Source organism: Anomalospiza imberbis, chromosome 3 (assembly GCF_031753505.1).
Source record: "Anomalospiza imberbis isolate Cuckoo-Finch-1a 21T00152 chromosome 3, ASM3175350v1, whole genome shotgun sequence".
Lineage (NCBI taxonomy): Eukaryota > Metazoa > Chordata > Aves > Passeriformes > Viduidae > Anomalospiza > Anomalospiza imberbis.
The window spans coordinates 81,803,031-81,818,279 of NC_089683.1; the positions used below are offsets into that span (position 1 = coordinate 81,803,031).

Sequence of the window (15,249 nt, forward strand, 5' to 3'; positions counted from 1 at the left end):
CGCAGATGGGGGAGAGCTGGTTGCCAGGGGAGCGTGCCAGGGTGCTGGAGTGGGACGAGGAAAAGACGACTTGTGCAGCTGGGCGAAAAGTCCCCGGGTGGCAGCGGGAATCAGGAGGTGGAGGAAGAATTGATTCAAAAGTGCTCTGGAAAATGGCCTCCTGTGAGGCCGTGCAGAGCAGCACCAGGCACAACCCCAGCGGGTTCAGCTGGGCTAAGTCTGTGCTAAATCACTTGGACATGCCGGAAATTACCCCTTAAGTGTGTTACTGTACTTGCAGTAAGGATGAGAAAAGGTAAATAGTGCCAAGTGACTTGGGACAGAGGTACAGTTCTCCAAGATACTGTAAATATATATTTTGCTCTCCCTGCTAAGTAGTGAATTACAGAGCAGGTTCAATTTAGGACCTTTTCCGTGTAAGCAATGAAGTTTAACAAGGATGAGAAGTGTGTAATACTGATCTTTGATCTAAAAAATAGTGTGTCCTGACTTAGGAGGCATGAGATATCTTCAGACCTTGTTAAATATTATTATGTGTTTGGGTTTTTTTAATCCTATGCTAAATAAAATGGGATTTTTCACACGCTGAAATTTATGTCCATTTGGATTTTCTGTTTCTACTTTTTTCTTGCCTGTGTTTGTGGGATTTTGAAAACAATGCACTTTCACATAACTAATTTTCACGTTTAGCTGAAAAGTGCTACTGCACATCTGCATGAGCTATTTTAAATCTCCCATGGATTAGAAACAAATCTCAGTCCTTCCCAACAGTCCCAATCTGTCACTGTTTTGTCATTTTCATAGACATTGCAGGCAGAGCTCTGAATTCACAGAACACACTGATTCAACACTTGCTATCCATTTTAAAAAGATCAGTAGGAGTCATTTGAATTGTGAGTAGTTTGCTTTTTAAAAATTAATGTATATTATGCACGTAATGATGCAAACATAGGACATTTGCTATATGATGTGAAAACCAAAATTATTGACATAATCTTCCCTTGGAAAAGTGTCCAGTTTTATTTTAGTTGGTTTAAAAATTAAGCAGTGACAAGTACTGAGGAACTTAGCAAGAAATCCCAAGAGAATGCTGATGTGTCTGAGATTAACAAGAGCACAATGGTGAAAAAGAGACCCTGCTTTTACTGCTAATGAGGTGGCCTGGCCTGCAGCAGCACATATTTTGAAGGAAAGAATGGATCTTTTTTGCTTTGAAAGAATTAAGATAAAGCAGGGACTAATAAAAAAAGGTGAGCTGGACAGGAACAAACGCAGATCCGAACCAATGTGGCTAATCATACTTCTCCGTTTATTGTTTACAGCCAGTAGTTTTTATACACTTCCAGATAGTTTACAATTGTGAGCACACTCTCATTGGCAAGCAAACATTGTTTGTCTTTGTCTTAAGGTAGCTAAAGTTTCACACTGCAGACCTATACTAATTCACACCTAGATAGCTCAGTACACCGTGTTATACCTTAACATAATTTCTGACTGCACCACAAACTTATTCTTAACTGCACCACAGGCTTCAAGGCCTCACCGAGGCCCATATCTGAGGCCTAGGCTGGGGTAGCTCAGCCTTCACTCTAAATGTATAAATCATGAACATACAGATCATGACATCTTTCTCTCAGAAATTCCTCTACATTAAGATGGCGGAGAGCAAAGTATACAAATAGAGCCTCTTCTGTCTGATAGTCAAGAATAGGCTAAGGAGAAGTACATGGTTTTCCCTGTCATTTATCCTTTTCCCAAATACCCAATCATACAAATTACACTGCAATAAAAAAATACCATTCTAATTTTTCCCCCCTCTCCTTGGTACTTGGTCATTACTCTGCTTTACTGCTGCACTTCACAGCTCTGCTTCTTGTCCTTCAGAAGCTGCTCCAAAATCAATTACTGTTACCCTTAAAAGTACACAGGGCTGCTTGTCGGTGCTTCAGATGAGTGAAGGTGATGGAGCTGGAGCCTGCTTAGCTTAAGAGAAGAGGAACACTTAGGATGGCCTGAAGCATGCATCCATCTTTCCCTCGTGTCCCATAGGGACCTGAGATGCCAGGGTGTGCAGAGGGCACAGGGTGATGTCCTCCAGCACTTGAGGAGGGCAGGGCTCTTGAAGTGCGGGCCTTGTACTTCTGCTGCTTTTACCCTCGTGTGCTCTGAAGGCTCTGGGAATAGGGTCTTCTTTTTCACATCCTGGGTTCAAATAAAAATGAGGGTAGCTACTTCTAGCTCACTGAAATGCAGGTTTTAGCCTGTAAGTTGATCAAGGAGGTTGAGGCTCTGTGAGCATGTGGTACTTTATAATGGTGATCACACATGGAATGTGAGAGCTGCTGGAATATGCCCACAGCCTTGCCAATGTGACTTGCTGCAAGAGCTGGACTGACTTTTATTTAAACCCTTGGTACACCTGGCCCAGCCGAGGCACATCCCAGAGCATCTTCTTCTGTATTCTGCCGGTGTGCATACAGGGAAGGTGGTACAGCAAAAGCCCCTGTGTGCATGCCTCTCTCCATTAGCAGGGACCACTGTGCTGTTTCTGGAAGCCAGGCATCTTGTATATGCAAGTTTGGAATTGCTGCCTTGAATTTCTGACCCTAAAGGGCACAACTGATATATTTAAACATTCTTGTTTCCTTAATGGCATTGACTGGAGCTGGAGACCCTTGGCAGACCTGCCTATGCATGGTCAGTTCTGTCCATCATAATGTGCTGATTGCCACTTGCTCTCAGCTGTTTGAACTTTTCCTATATTTATGCAGTTATTATTTTTATTAGCAGTGATCAATAAAGTGTAGCATCCTTAGCTGTATGCCTCTCCATCCCAAAATTGACAGCTGGTCAATGGTTTGGATTGGTCTTTGACAGCATCTTTGTTCTGTCACCCTTCACCTCTGTGTTTAAAGGTTAGGCCAGGCAAACTCTTGTCAGTCCAGGAGCAGGAAAGAGGCCACCATGTACAGGACATGAAGCAGCAGAGAGAGAGTGCTCATGTCACAGCAGTGCAGACAGGAAACTTGCTCATTGACTTTTCCACTTATTCCTTCATCAGATAACTTCACTGAGGGGTCTGATCCCTACAGACGTGGGTCTTGTCACTTCTGACACAATTTTGGGCTGTACTCCCTTGAAGGAGGAAACCATCACACAAAGGCTGAATTTCCTACCTTTAGCACCTCTTGGCCATGTAAGTTATTCCTATACTATAGGGTGTTTATGTAGCCTTGTGGAAAAGAAACTGCCTGCAAAAGCTGTGACAGCCTGTCCTAAGAAACAGAAATACATTTATCAGAGGGTGTGGATGACAACCCCTTTAGGTTGATGGCCACCATGGACAGATAAATAAACTTCCTGGTGAATTCAACATCTCCCAAGGGCTGCATGCTCTGCCCAGGGCATTTGCAAAAGCTCTCCTGGTCTGTCCATAACAGTTGTTACTGGCAAGCAGAGGCTACTCTGCCTGTTCATATCCATAGATGCCAGCTTTAACTGTTCTAAGGTGGGCTGCTGACACCAGAGGTGGTCCAGGCCTTCCTCCTCTTTGCTGCCTGCAATCCTTCCTTCTCTGTATCACCAGCTGTGCCACCTGATGCAGCTGAAAGTTAACATTACACAAAAAGCTGCTTCCTGCCCATGATGTGGGGACAAACAGGCTGTTTTTTTGAGAGCAGTGCTGATTTACATGAAGTGCCTGAAGAAGTTGCTCTGTTGAAGATGTTTGGAAGGTAGCAGGCCATTGGGTTCCTGGGCTAGTGGCTGAATCATGCCTTAAGGCAAATTTTGGAGATGTCCAGTGGGGCTTTGTCTTCATGGTTACCCTGAAGCTACTTAAATAGCAGTGAAGCATTTGCTTGTGGTAACCATGTGCCATTTTGTAAGCCATGAAAGCAGGAGGTACTTAGAGTTGCCAGAAGTCACGAAGAGGGTGATTATTCCACTCATGTCCTCAGTTGCCTTGAGGGTGTTTGTCCTTCCAGAGAAGAACATTATGTTACTGAATGCAAGTGTGTAGGAATAATGTGTTCTGGATGGAGTTACGTATATCTGAGCTGCACTTGCAGCCCAGAAAGCCAACTGTATCCTGGACTGTATCAAAAGAAGAGTGGCTGAATTCTAATCTACTCTGCTCTCATGACACCCCAGCTGCAGTGCTGCATCCAGCTCTGGGGTCCTCAGCACAGGAAAGGCATAGATCTGTTAGAATGAGCCTAAATGAGGGCCACAAAGATGCTCAGAAGGCAGGAGCACCTCTATGGAGACACCCTGCGGGAGCTGGGGTTTTTCAGCCTGAAGAAGAAGAGGCTGTGGTTATATCTTACAGCAGCCTTCCAGTACCTAAAGGGAGCCTGCAAGAGAGCTGGAGGGGAACCTTCTGGCAGGACCTGTTGTGATAGGACAAGGAGTGATGACTTTAGATTGAATGAGGGTGGATTTAGACTGGATATTGGGAAGAAATTATTCTCTATGAGAGTGGTGAGGCACTGGAACAAGTTGCCCAGAGAGGTGGTGGATGCCCCATCCCTCAAAACATTCAAGGTCAGACTGGATGGGGCTCTAAGCAACCTGATCTAATTGAAGATGCTCCTGCTCATTGCAGGGGGGTTGGATTAGATGATCTTTAGTAGTCCCTTCCAACCCAAGGTATTCTATGATTCTGTGAGTCTATGATGGTTTTTTGAGGGTAAATGGTTTTTATGATGGCAGAGATACTGTGCTGTAGGTTATGTCAGAGTAACCCTTGTGAGGGTCAGGGCAGGCACAAGGAGTGTGTGCAGGCTGCTTGTTGCCAAGGCAGTCAGAAACCACGTTCATGTGATTGAATTTTAAAAAAACCCTTTTTTTCCCCCCAGGCATTAATGTTAATGCAAATTAACTTTCAAGTGCATGACAGTTTTATTCTGGGTTAGCTTTGCTGATTGTTTCTGTAGGTTGACTTTGCCTAAACTTATTCCGAACTGCTGGTACAAACAACCTTTTCATCTGCAACACGTAAGAGATTTTAATTCAATGTACACCTCTGAAAGACAAGGAAATAAGGGCAGGCTTCTAACAGCTTTATTTTTTTTCTGCCAGATCTTTTAATCTCTTTATGTTGTTTAGGCACTTGCTTCAAAAAGGAAGAGGGTTTTATATTAAAAAAGGCAGCTTATATAAAACCTAAGGGTTATAATTGCAGCTATACTGTTGCATGTAGAGCTAGATTTAAAATTTCCTGACTCACTAGTATAATTTGGACTAAGGGATGCTTCTGACTAAAAATAGAGCAGTTTTCCTTAAATAATCAATTTTTTTCATATAATGTAAATTACTTTCTCTATAAAGCATGTCTTAAATGTATTAGTGGCAAATACTAACAGATACTTAAATTTTCTTGTATGTCACTGTAATCCACTTCAAGCATATGATGGTACTATTTATTTCTGCATGTTTGGTCATTTTTTCTCAGTCTGCAATTCTGTAAATTGCAGAACTTGTTGGGTGTGGTGGGTGTGGTGGTTTTTTTTTTTTTTTTTTGTTTTGTTTTGTTTTTTTGTTTTTTTTTTTTTTTTTTTAACTGAAGAGATTGGGAGATATAAACTACTTCTGACACAAATTTGAATTGTAACCTTGTAATCACAGGGTCATAGGCACAAGAGTGTGGAAGGGATTCCTTTCTTGCCTCAGAGCTACTTTCCTTTGGCCCTGTTTCATTCCTAACATGTTCATCTAACTTTACTTCAAAACTTCCCCTTCCATTTCACATCTTCATTTTTCAAAACACAGTAGCTGCCCTGAGGTTTCTATCATGAAGAGTGTGGAGGGTGGTTATTATGAACTCTGCGCCTCGTGTTCCACATCTGTCATGTGAATGTGTCAGGCTTAATCTTTATTAATTCCTGAGGGAAAACGGAAGACTAGAGCTAATAAGGTATTTGTATGGTAATTGTTTCTTTTGGGACGTGGTTTCTGAGAATTCATAACAAACTGGAAGGAGTTGCATGAGTATGAAATTTATTTAGAAATAAGCTGTTTAAATAGCAAAACAAAATTAGAAAATTCATTGGGGAAAAAAATATGTTGAAACTTATTAAATGCTCAGGCACCCTCTAAGACATAAGAATTCCCTCAGCACAAGTCACTGGAAGCTGCAAGGATATTCTGAGGAGGTATCATGGTGTACTTCTTCTGTCCTTACACTTTTCCCTATATATCCAATACTTGATAAATTAAATTTTTGCATGACTCACTGATGCTCTTGCATTTTTGCCAAGATTAGGCTAAAGCCCAGAGAAGGAAAAGTGCTATAACACAGACAGTGACATCACTGAACTGAAGGGTAGAAGAGTAAAGAGATGGTGTGCCAGGAGCCACTTTGGTGATGTGTTTCGCATGCAGTGTGCTGTTCAAGTAGATGTGTAATTAGCAGTGTACAGGGAGAGGGGAGTCACATTCAAGGAGCAGAGCATATCAAAGTAGACACTCAAACCAGACAACTGGAGAGGATGTTCAGAAGCCTTGACATGTATCAGCTTCAAAAAATTATGATGTATCAGGTAGATCTTGTTATATCTTGTTGAGGTTTTTTCCTTTTATTTTTGCTCTTTAGTGGGTGGGGGAGGGCAAGGAGTTTGTGAGTTTTATTTCAGTTTTGTAATCAAGTTTAAAGTATATTTCACTGGCTTATCCCCACCCCACATTGTCTGGTGACATGACTGTCTGCTAGTACCCTGCCACATGCAAGGTGTTTTGTTCCACTGGAAGTTACAGTATATTTGTGAGATAGCTGCCATCCAAAATACATGGAGAGATTTAGAGAAATCAGTGTATGTTGTTTCATCATGCTACAAAGGCTGGTTTCAGTCTGCCAGGGCAGGATCTCCTACACAAAATAACACACCTTTGGCAAGGGGTAAAGGAAGAAAATTGCACATGGCTTCAGAAGGCTCTCACAAGAAACAGGCAGTCTGCAAGGATGAGATTTGAGAGTTCAAAGTCAAACACAACATATTATTTCCAAACAGTTGTTCCAGATTTGCAGGCACCTTAGGTGTCCTGCTGTGGTGTCCAGATTCCCTGGCAAGAATTCAAGGTTTTTCTTGTTTGTGGCAGGAATGACTTCACGTCTTGCACACTGAGAGTGTTAATTTACCATATAAATATTTCTCTACCTGGTGTGGTTTCTGCTGCTTTCTGAGAAGCAGCAGAGATTAAAAATACCTCGTATCTTGTTGCTTGGTGTTTTCGGATCCAATATTTTTGCTCTTTTCCTGATGCCTCACTGTGACCTGGCTCAAGGCTGAGTCAGTCTGTTGGTGACTGGCTACCGAGGGCTACAACCTTCTGTCATGTTTTGATTTTGGAGGATCCTGGTTTCCTGCCTAAAACATTGGGTGCTGGGCTGAAGTCATTAACTCTAGGGAGCACCTGATGCAAGACAGCCATCAGAATTTGGTGGGAGGGGGAGAGCATGTGTAGTGCTGAAGCTGAGATCTGAGGTTTTGGAAAGTAGTAGGACAACTGTAGCTCTTTGAGTTGCTGGGGAAAAATGCTCCTGGATGGACATGGGGGGGGGGGGTCTGTGCACTCTCTGAACTCAACTGTTGCCATCCCCCTCCATGTGCTAAGCAGTGCTGCTGGGGAACCCTTCTGGAGTCTCCCTAGGGTAGGGCCCGGTGCTCACCAGAGAGGCAACTACCTCCTCCCTAAACTGAGCTTCAGACCTCCTGAGCATGGGCATCTGTTCAGGGGCCACTGAATTATGAAGAAGGGGTTTTCCCTTTATACTGGGGGGTTTATTTTCCCATACATTTTCCCATGCCGATAGTTCTATTTTCTCAGCATGTCTGACTTGTGCCTTCTCAGTACCTCTGCAGGAACAAGAGCAGAAGCTAAACACGTGCTTAATTGCCTCACTTACAAACTGTTTAAAATTCTTAGATAATTGATGTCTGATAGATTGGTTTTTCTCATCTGCTCTAGCTAAATCAGGCTAACACCAGCCAGAGGTGGCTGGTGAGTTACTCTTCCAGTCCTGGGAAAGTCTGTGTTGGCAGAATATTCAACAACAACCATCACCAAATCCCATGCTTCAGAAAGGGGCCACTTCTCAGGTGAGGAAGAGAAAGGAGGGCTTATTGTGATGAATGGTCCTTCAGAGCACTAACATGGGCTTCTGACAGTATAATTCTGAATAATGGTGTTGCTTCCTCCTGATTCTCATCTCATTCTTCTGCTTGGGAACAGTAAGTGCATTCCCCTAGTTTATGGTTTCCTTTTTACATTTGTTTGCCTTTAAACTCATCACTCAAGATGATCCTTGCAATATAGCAGTTTGTCTTAAATTCCCCATCTTTTTCAAATGCTCATCATGAATACTAAACTACTAATGCTGTTCAAAGTTCTGGGTTTTTTCCCAGCTTAACTACAGTCAAGTCTCAGATTTTGAACCTATTAGAGGTATCTTTAAAATCTTATCTATAAATGACATAATTATCTGTTCAGACAAATTGTGGCAAAAGGCCAATCACTAAGAAGAATCTCAGGCATTACACTCTTATTTTTATGTTAAATCATGGAATGGTCCCCAAACCCTCACCATTTCATTTATTAGGTCTTTCTCAAAAAATGCACAGCTGCTGTGCATTCAGAGAATTTAAGCACTTGTTTTTATTTAAGCCTCAGAAACCATCAACTCCTTAGTAACTAGGGGTGTGTCTGCTAAGAACAATCTGTCACTTGTCACTGGGCTTTTAAGCAACTGATTTCACATCCAGAGCTAAGACAGATAATTGACAAAATCGTGCAGACTTCAGCTGAGGAAAGTGCTAATTCTTTTTTTTTTTTATATTATCCACAAAAGGCTGCTTTTTCAGTCAACTTCATAGTCTTAGACAATTTCAATCTGTAGTTACAAAGAATGGCATTCATTGTAGCTTATTTGTAAAGCTCTGTCAGATATAGGTAGTTCAGAGTCTGCAGATTTATATGTGTTGGTTAAACTTAATTTTTTCATAATTAAACCAGCAAAGTTCCTGAAAAGTTTCCAGAATCCCTTTTAACACACATTCACTGATATTTTTGCAGAACACTAACCTCCCAAAGTCTTGAAGCTTACTGATAATTTCAAATTTATTAAGTTTTTTAGTATAATTTTTGGGGAAAAAACAAGTTGTAGAGAAACTTGAAAATGGCTCTGTAGGCAGCAGCCACAGATGGGAAATTTGATAAAGGTTAGAGAGGTCAGAGGTCAAGCTTGTGGCTTCTGCACTGAAGGGTTTGAAGGAACTTTCTCAGCAAGGAAACTTCCTCCTGCTCCTGCATTATTAATACCTTTCTGTCTCTGCCCCAGTTACTGACCAAGGAACTTCCATCTGGGGGAAAATTCTGCTAATTCCTGGAAGTGAAGTTCTCACGTATATATTGCCCTCAGACAGAGAAACCAAATGCATGAGTCAATTAAAAAAAAAAAATAAAACAAACAAAAACCTGTGCTGTTTCAACATTCATAAGGACACACAGATTTTGTATATGTTTTTTGCTGGACTCACCTGCTGCAGTTCTGTGTGTGTATCTGCCAGCCCTGGTTTCCTCTCCCAGAGCTGAGGATGCTCAAGTCTCAGTGCTGGGGCACAGCAGCGGCAGGGCAGCACCTGGGAGCTGAAGGAACACCTTGTTTTGCGAGACAAAGCTACAGAGGAAATGTTCAGTGACACTATCAGACGGCCCCTCTGTTGTGATCTGAGATAGAGTTCAGTTATCACTGTGTGATCAAATTGCATTTGTCAGATTCTCAGGTCACAATTTGCACAGGGCTGTTGGGTGATTTTCCTGTACTTTGTGTGCTGCTATGGGAATGGGACACTGGCAACCAACTTTGAAACTTATAGAGTCTCCACTCCTGTCACAACTGTGGGTCAAGCTAATTTAGACTGGTTTCAAAGTTGATGTGTTTGGCTGAATAATGAAGGACCAGTTGAACAATCTGTGAGTCAGATGTGAGCACTGATTCCCTGATCTGAGAGTTTGGCTGTCTTAGGGGCAGCCTGAGGCTTTGAGAGGAGAGGGAGGTATGGACTGGCATCCCTGAGCTGGCAGCATTGCTGTCTCTGCTGGGATGAGTCACCCAGGGTACTGAGCTGAACTGTCTGTGTGCTGCTATTCTCCACCTTTTATCACACTGCTGTCCAAGGCTGTTTTGTTAGAACAGAAAAGGAGTTAAAACTGACAACACAACTCTCTAAGTTACATTGTAAGACAGAATAAAGATTTTGAAAACAAATCTATCCTTTACTCACTGGGTTCTTACAAGGCAGACAGTCTTTCCTCTATGGTTTCCTTGAATCCCTCTCTTCTGTCCAGGCTCTTGACTTGTCTTCTGAACATCTCCTTATCCTCTGACCAAGCTTCCTCCTTAGCCTGAGTCGGATACAGAACCTGGCTCCTCTGGTTGTTTTGCGGGACCTATGGGACCCATTTCCTGATTCTGTTCTGGCCCCAACCACTTAGGCAGCACCATGGCTCTGTGCTTTTCCTAGAAGCTCCTGAGTGCTAAGCCAGGGCTGGACCAGCTGGAGCACAAAGCCAAGCACTTTGCAAACTCATCAGGAAAACTACTGAGCTGCTCTGTCAGGGAATGCTGCCCACATGGGTGACAGGTGTTGAGAGGAGGTGGAGTACTTTGAGATAAATTACTCACTCAGGAAGAAAGGCAGTAGGCTGGAAAGCTGATTCCCTCACATCACCCTCTACCCTCCCTGGGAAGGCTCCAAGGAACATCTGAGCCTTTTCTGACATTAACTGGGAAGAAAGTTCTGAAGCAAACCTGGGAAAGGCTACATGACGGTGAGCTTACTCAATCCTGAAAACTCTGTCCATGCCAAACAAGCTCCTTTCAGGTATGAGTGTTTTGTTATTCCCATGACAGATTTAAATCAGCTGGGAAAGCACCTTATGTACCGAATCAAGAGGCACCCAATGCCAATGTGTAGGTAACTGAATCATGCCCTGACTGTCCAGCAGCTTGAGTCCAAAGAACCCAAGCAGAGCTCCCCTCTCTGTACATTTGGTCTGCCTTATATATCACACATAATGCGTTATTCTTCTATGGAGTGACCATTATGTTTTTTTTAAATGCTTTATTGATCAGATAAACTTACATGTAAAAGCAGGTCTTTGGCAAATCATGTGTCTGTTCATGCTGTGTATCTTCAACGCTGCAGATACAGGCATTTTTGAGCTACACACTTCTTCCATAAAATACCAGATCTATCTTCTGTGGGGCTTTGTTCCTCCTTTGATAGACTAGAGATCATCAAGTTCTGCTTCTAAATTAAGATGTATCTGATTGCTTATTAGTTGTACTGTAAAGTTCTTTATGACTTCAGTAATTAGTGTTTATACTCCCCAGGCCTGCGTAGACACATTTTAACATTGCGTAAGGAGATGAAACACTCCACAACAGAGTATGCATTGCTCCCAGGATTTCTAGTTTTACATCCACCAGTTTTGTAGAGACTTGCTGAGGGAGTCTCCCCATAAATTGGGTCATGGGTGTAGTCATTTTGAGTGGATTTTGCAGCAGAGATGCGGAAAAATATTCACAGGAAGATACCAGGATCATGTAGCTCTCACTGCACCAATGAACTTTTCGACTACAAACCCTTGTTTGTTAGTGCTATGATCAACTGTCATTTGTAGGACTTTAAAAAAAAAGTTTGATGTCTGATTTGGCTGCCTGCAGCATTTCTGTGTTATTGACAACATTTTTGTAGAATGTTGGATCAACTTCTAGAAACATCAAAATTCATGCTAGAAATTAATTCCACCCTACTAGTATCTGTTCCCAGATACCCTTTGTGATTGCCTGATTATTATCCAAGGCTGTTTTCTGCTGAAGATATGACCTGCAGGTGCAAGCACTGCATTAAGCTGAACAGGCACAGGGCTCTACACATCTGTCCTGCCTCCTTCCACGGAAGATGTGAGTCACTGCTGTGGTGGGCATAGCTGGTCTTCACACCACTGGTACTGATCATCGACCACAGGCCTCCACCACACTGCCTAACCTGAGCTGTGGAGTTTCTCTTGTTAGGTTAAATACCTCTTTATACTTTCATGGACTCCTTCCAAATGAAACTCAATTGAGTAATTAATAATATGGAGGGAGAGTTAAGCTTTTTATGTTCTGCATGCTTTTGTGCCAATTATTCCATCAAAGACTGGCTTGCTTTGTTGCTACAGAGCTTCTCAGCGAGCCATGACCTTGGTTTATTAAATAATACATGTATTTCTGAGATCAACTTATGTAAGAGTAGGCCTATCCAACAAGTCTGATGTTTGACCACTCGCTGTATGAAAGCAAACACTGAATAAAGAGTGCCCTGCTCAGTACCTGGGTAAGAGGGTCAGGCAGCCTCACAGTGGCTGCACTTGCCTCTAAGCCACCATTGCTGCCTTTAGTATTTCCACTGTGCTGCAGCACAGTCTCCTTGCAGCCTCTTGGATATCTCACTACATGCTCAACACATTGCTGGTGCACCTGCTGGTTTGATGCTGGCCTGGACTTTACAGGGCAAACAATAAATTTCTGCCCCCAGAGATGGTAACAGTGCTGCCTCTTGTGCCAATATGAACTGTACCCACCAGTAAGGAGCTAATGGGATCTGAAGTCTCTGCTCCTTTCTTCTCCACCTTCTCCTCCTCCTGCTCCTCCCCTTCTCCCCTGGCTGGGGTTTGGGGCTGCACAGTCTGTCAGTGACACAGGGCAGGTGGTGCAGGCTGTCTTGGGGTACCTGCAACTTCGCTGAAACCGCTCTCACACCACACACAGGGCAATACAGTGATGAGACTCTCTGCTCCCGTTAGAGCAAAGCAAATCTGTTAGCTTTAAATTTCGGAAGTAATTTTCATAACATCATTTCTGCAGCAGCCAGTTTCCATGGAAACCAAGAAATGACTGGCAGCATGTATAGGAAAGAAGACAGCTGACCTGATTGTCCTTCTCTGGACCCTGTGGATGGGCTTCCCTCAGCCTGCACATGTACATCCTTTGCTTGTTGCTGTGAGGTGGACAAGCCCAGCCTTAAAGGCTTCAGTTCATTCCATCGGCAGCAGCCTGAGTGCAGTGTCTCTCCTGGCTAATGCACATCCTCCTCATCCCACCCCATCCTGCCTCTCAGGGCAGCTTGTCCTGCACCCAGGGAAGAAGGGCAGAAGGAGGAAGGGTCTGTAGATGTTTTCACCCCCCTTCCCACCCCTGTATTATTCCCAGACCTCAGCAGTGATAGAAGGACTTGTGGTTAGCTTTGAATGTGCATGTGTCCCTTTCTTTTTGACCCCCCAGCGCACTTATTTCACATACTTTGTTCACTTATTCCACTCCTATAGGTCAACTTGTTGAAGATGCATATTTATAATAAAGCCCTATATGCATTGCATTAAATTTACAAATATTCTTGGAATTCTTCCTAACTACTACCAGTAATTACTTCCTAATTACTACCAGTAATATATGCTCTCCAGGTGACAGTCCTGTTCCCTGTAGTGTTCCTTAAGAAGCCACAAACCTATGTCAAAGTCTTCAAGAACTAGAAGTTTTGTCTGTGTGTTTGGGCAGAGAGAGGGGACTTGTCTGACCCAGGCTCAGCTGCAGCTTTTGGTTGCATTTCTTGAACTGCATTCTCAGTAAACCTCCCCAGATGATAAGGAAGAAGTATAGATCAGCTCATGACACACAGTCAGGGAAGAGTGTCATGACCAATAGGATTACCTGGTCTGCAGGTAAAAAGCAGATCCTCAGAGACCATTTAGGAAGTTGAACATCTGCAGGGGACAGACTGAGGGCGAAAAGTTGATTCTCAGAAGCTGACTGCTCTGGAAGTGCTGTACAAATATGTCATGCCACAGGCCAGGACCGGGAAGATGTGCAGTCCAGCTCTGAACAGATTCCATTTTGTACTTAGTTTAATTCTGCAGTATTAGTTTATTATTAATAAATAATGACATGTCAGTTTATTTAGTAAAAAAGCCCTTTTTTCTTTCTCATTTGGAGACAGCAATATTAGCACCAGTCAATACACCTTTGAAGCTCAGTGCCAGCTGGAGAGGTGCTAGAGGCTGCCTGTCTGTCTGAAGGATGTATTTCAGGTTCCCATGCCATGCTCATCCCTACTCTCCAAAAGCATGGGCTGAGCATGGCATCCCTGGGTGCATGTCATGGTGTGGCATTTCACTGGGGGGAGCGTTTGTGCAGGGAGCCACGGGCAGAGGCAGCACTCCAGGCCATGAAGTCTGTCCTTCCTTTAAACCTCTTAAAATGCACAGAAGCCACGAGGCTCCTGGAAGGGCAAAGCAGCTTAAAAAAAGCAATTGCAGAGATGAGAGCATCCACAAAAGCTGGGCACTCCCTGAGGTGTTTCTCTGCCCTGGACTCTAGAGTGCTGGAGGGAAGAGCAAGCCTGGACAGCCTCCACAGGGCTTCTACTAAACTTTCCAAGTCTCTCTGACATAAAAAATGATTGACCTTTACAGTTGCATTTGAGCCAGCTACACTACCATCAGCTCTTGCTAGTCCTCACTACTCAGTTCATCTTTGCTTAATGGCATGTGAATTAATTTGTTGGAAGCTGACACTTCGCTGCAGGATTAGTTAGTGACACCATCACCAGGCTGGTGCATGAAATTCAAGATGCAGAGCATCTTTTTGTGAAAAAAACCCAACAAAACAAAGGAGGTAAATGCCAATGCTTTTGGAAATCTTCACTTTTAGGATGCTATGACTGAGTAATGAATGAGCTGAAGTACAGAAGAAAAATAAACCCAATTCCAGCTATTTAAAGGTTCAGCAATTCCTTCCAGGCAAAAAACAAGCAGCTATTGTGTGCTGGCACTGAGATGGCAGCGTTTCCCACAGGCAAATTAGGAATGGGAAAACCAGGACAAAACCTGCAAGCCTCTGCAGCCTGAATAGGGAACACAAGACATTTTCTGTTCAACATGATTTGTGCTTGTCATTAGGTGGGTTTAATAGGGCTTTATACTTATTCTGGGAGGAAAGCCCTGACTCTGCTTGAGCTAACAGTAATGACTATTCCGACTTGGGAAACATGAGGGAGCGTTTGCCACGTCACTCAGGCACTCACTGGGAACAGAGGGTCTCCTCTGTCCCCATCCCTTCCTGGTGAGGGAGTTTGGACACGTTTCTCTGGAGCCTGATAAAAACCTGTTTGTGCCCTGTTTGGCCAGGGAGTGTCTGATTCACAT

At 43.3% G+C, this 15,249-nt stretch overlaps 1 long non-coding RNA gene across 1 annotated transcript; it reads left to right on the forward strand.

The window, feature by feature from the left end:
• The first annotated feature begins 7,673 nt into the window (after nucleotides 1-7,673).
• Nucleotides 7,674-14,007, forward strand: LOC137471228 (uncharacterized). The gene is made up of 3 exons (XR_010997472.1): nucleotides 7,674-8,099; nucleotides 10,348-10,883; nucleotides 12,914-14,007. It is a non-coding gene; the product is annotated as an uncharacterized lncRNA (long non-coding RNA).
• Nucleotides 14,008-15,249: the final 1,242 nt, after the last annotated feature.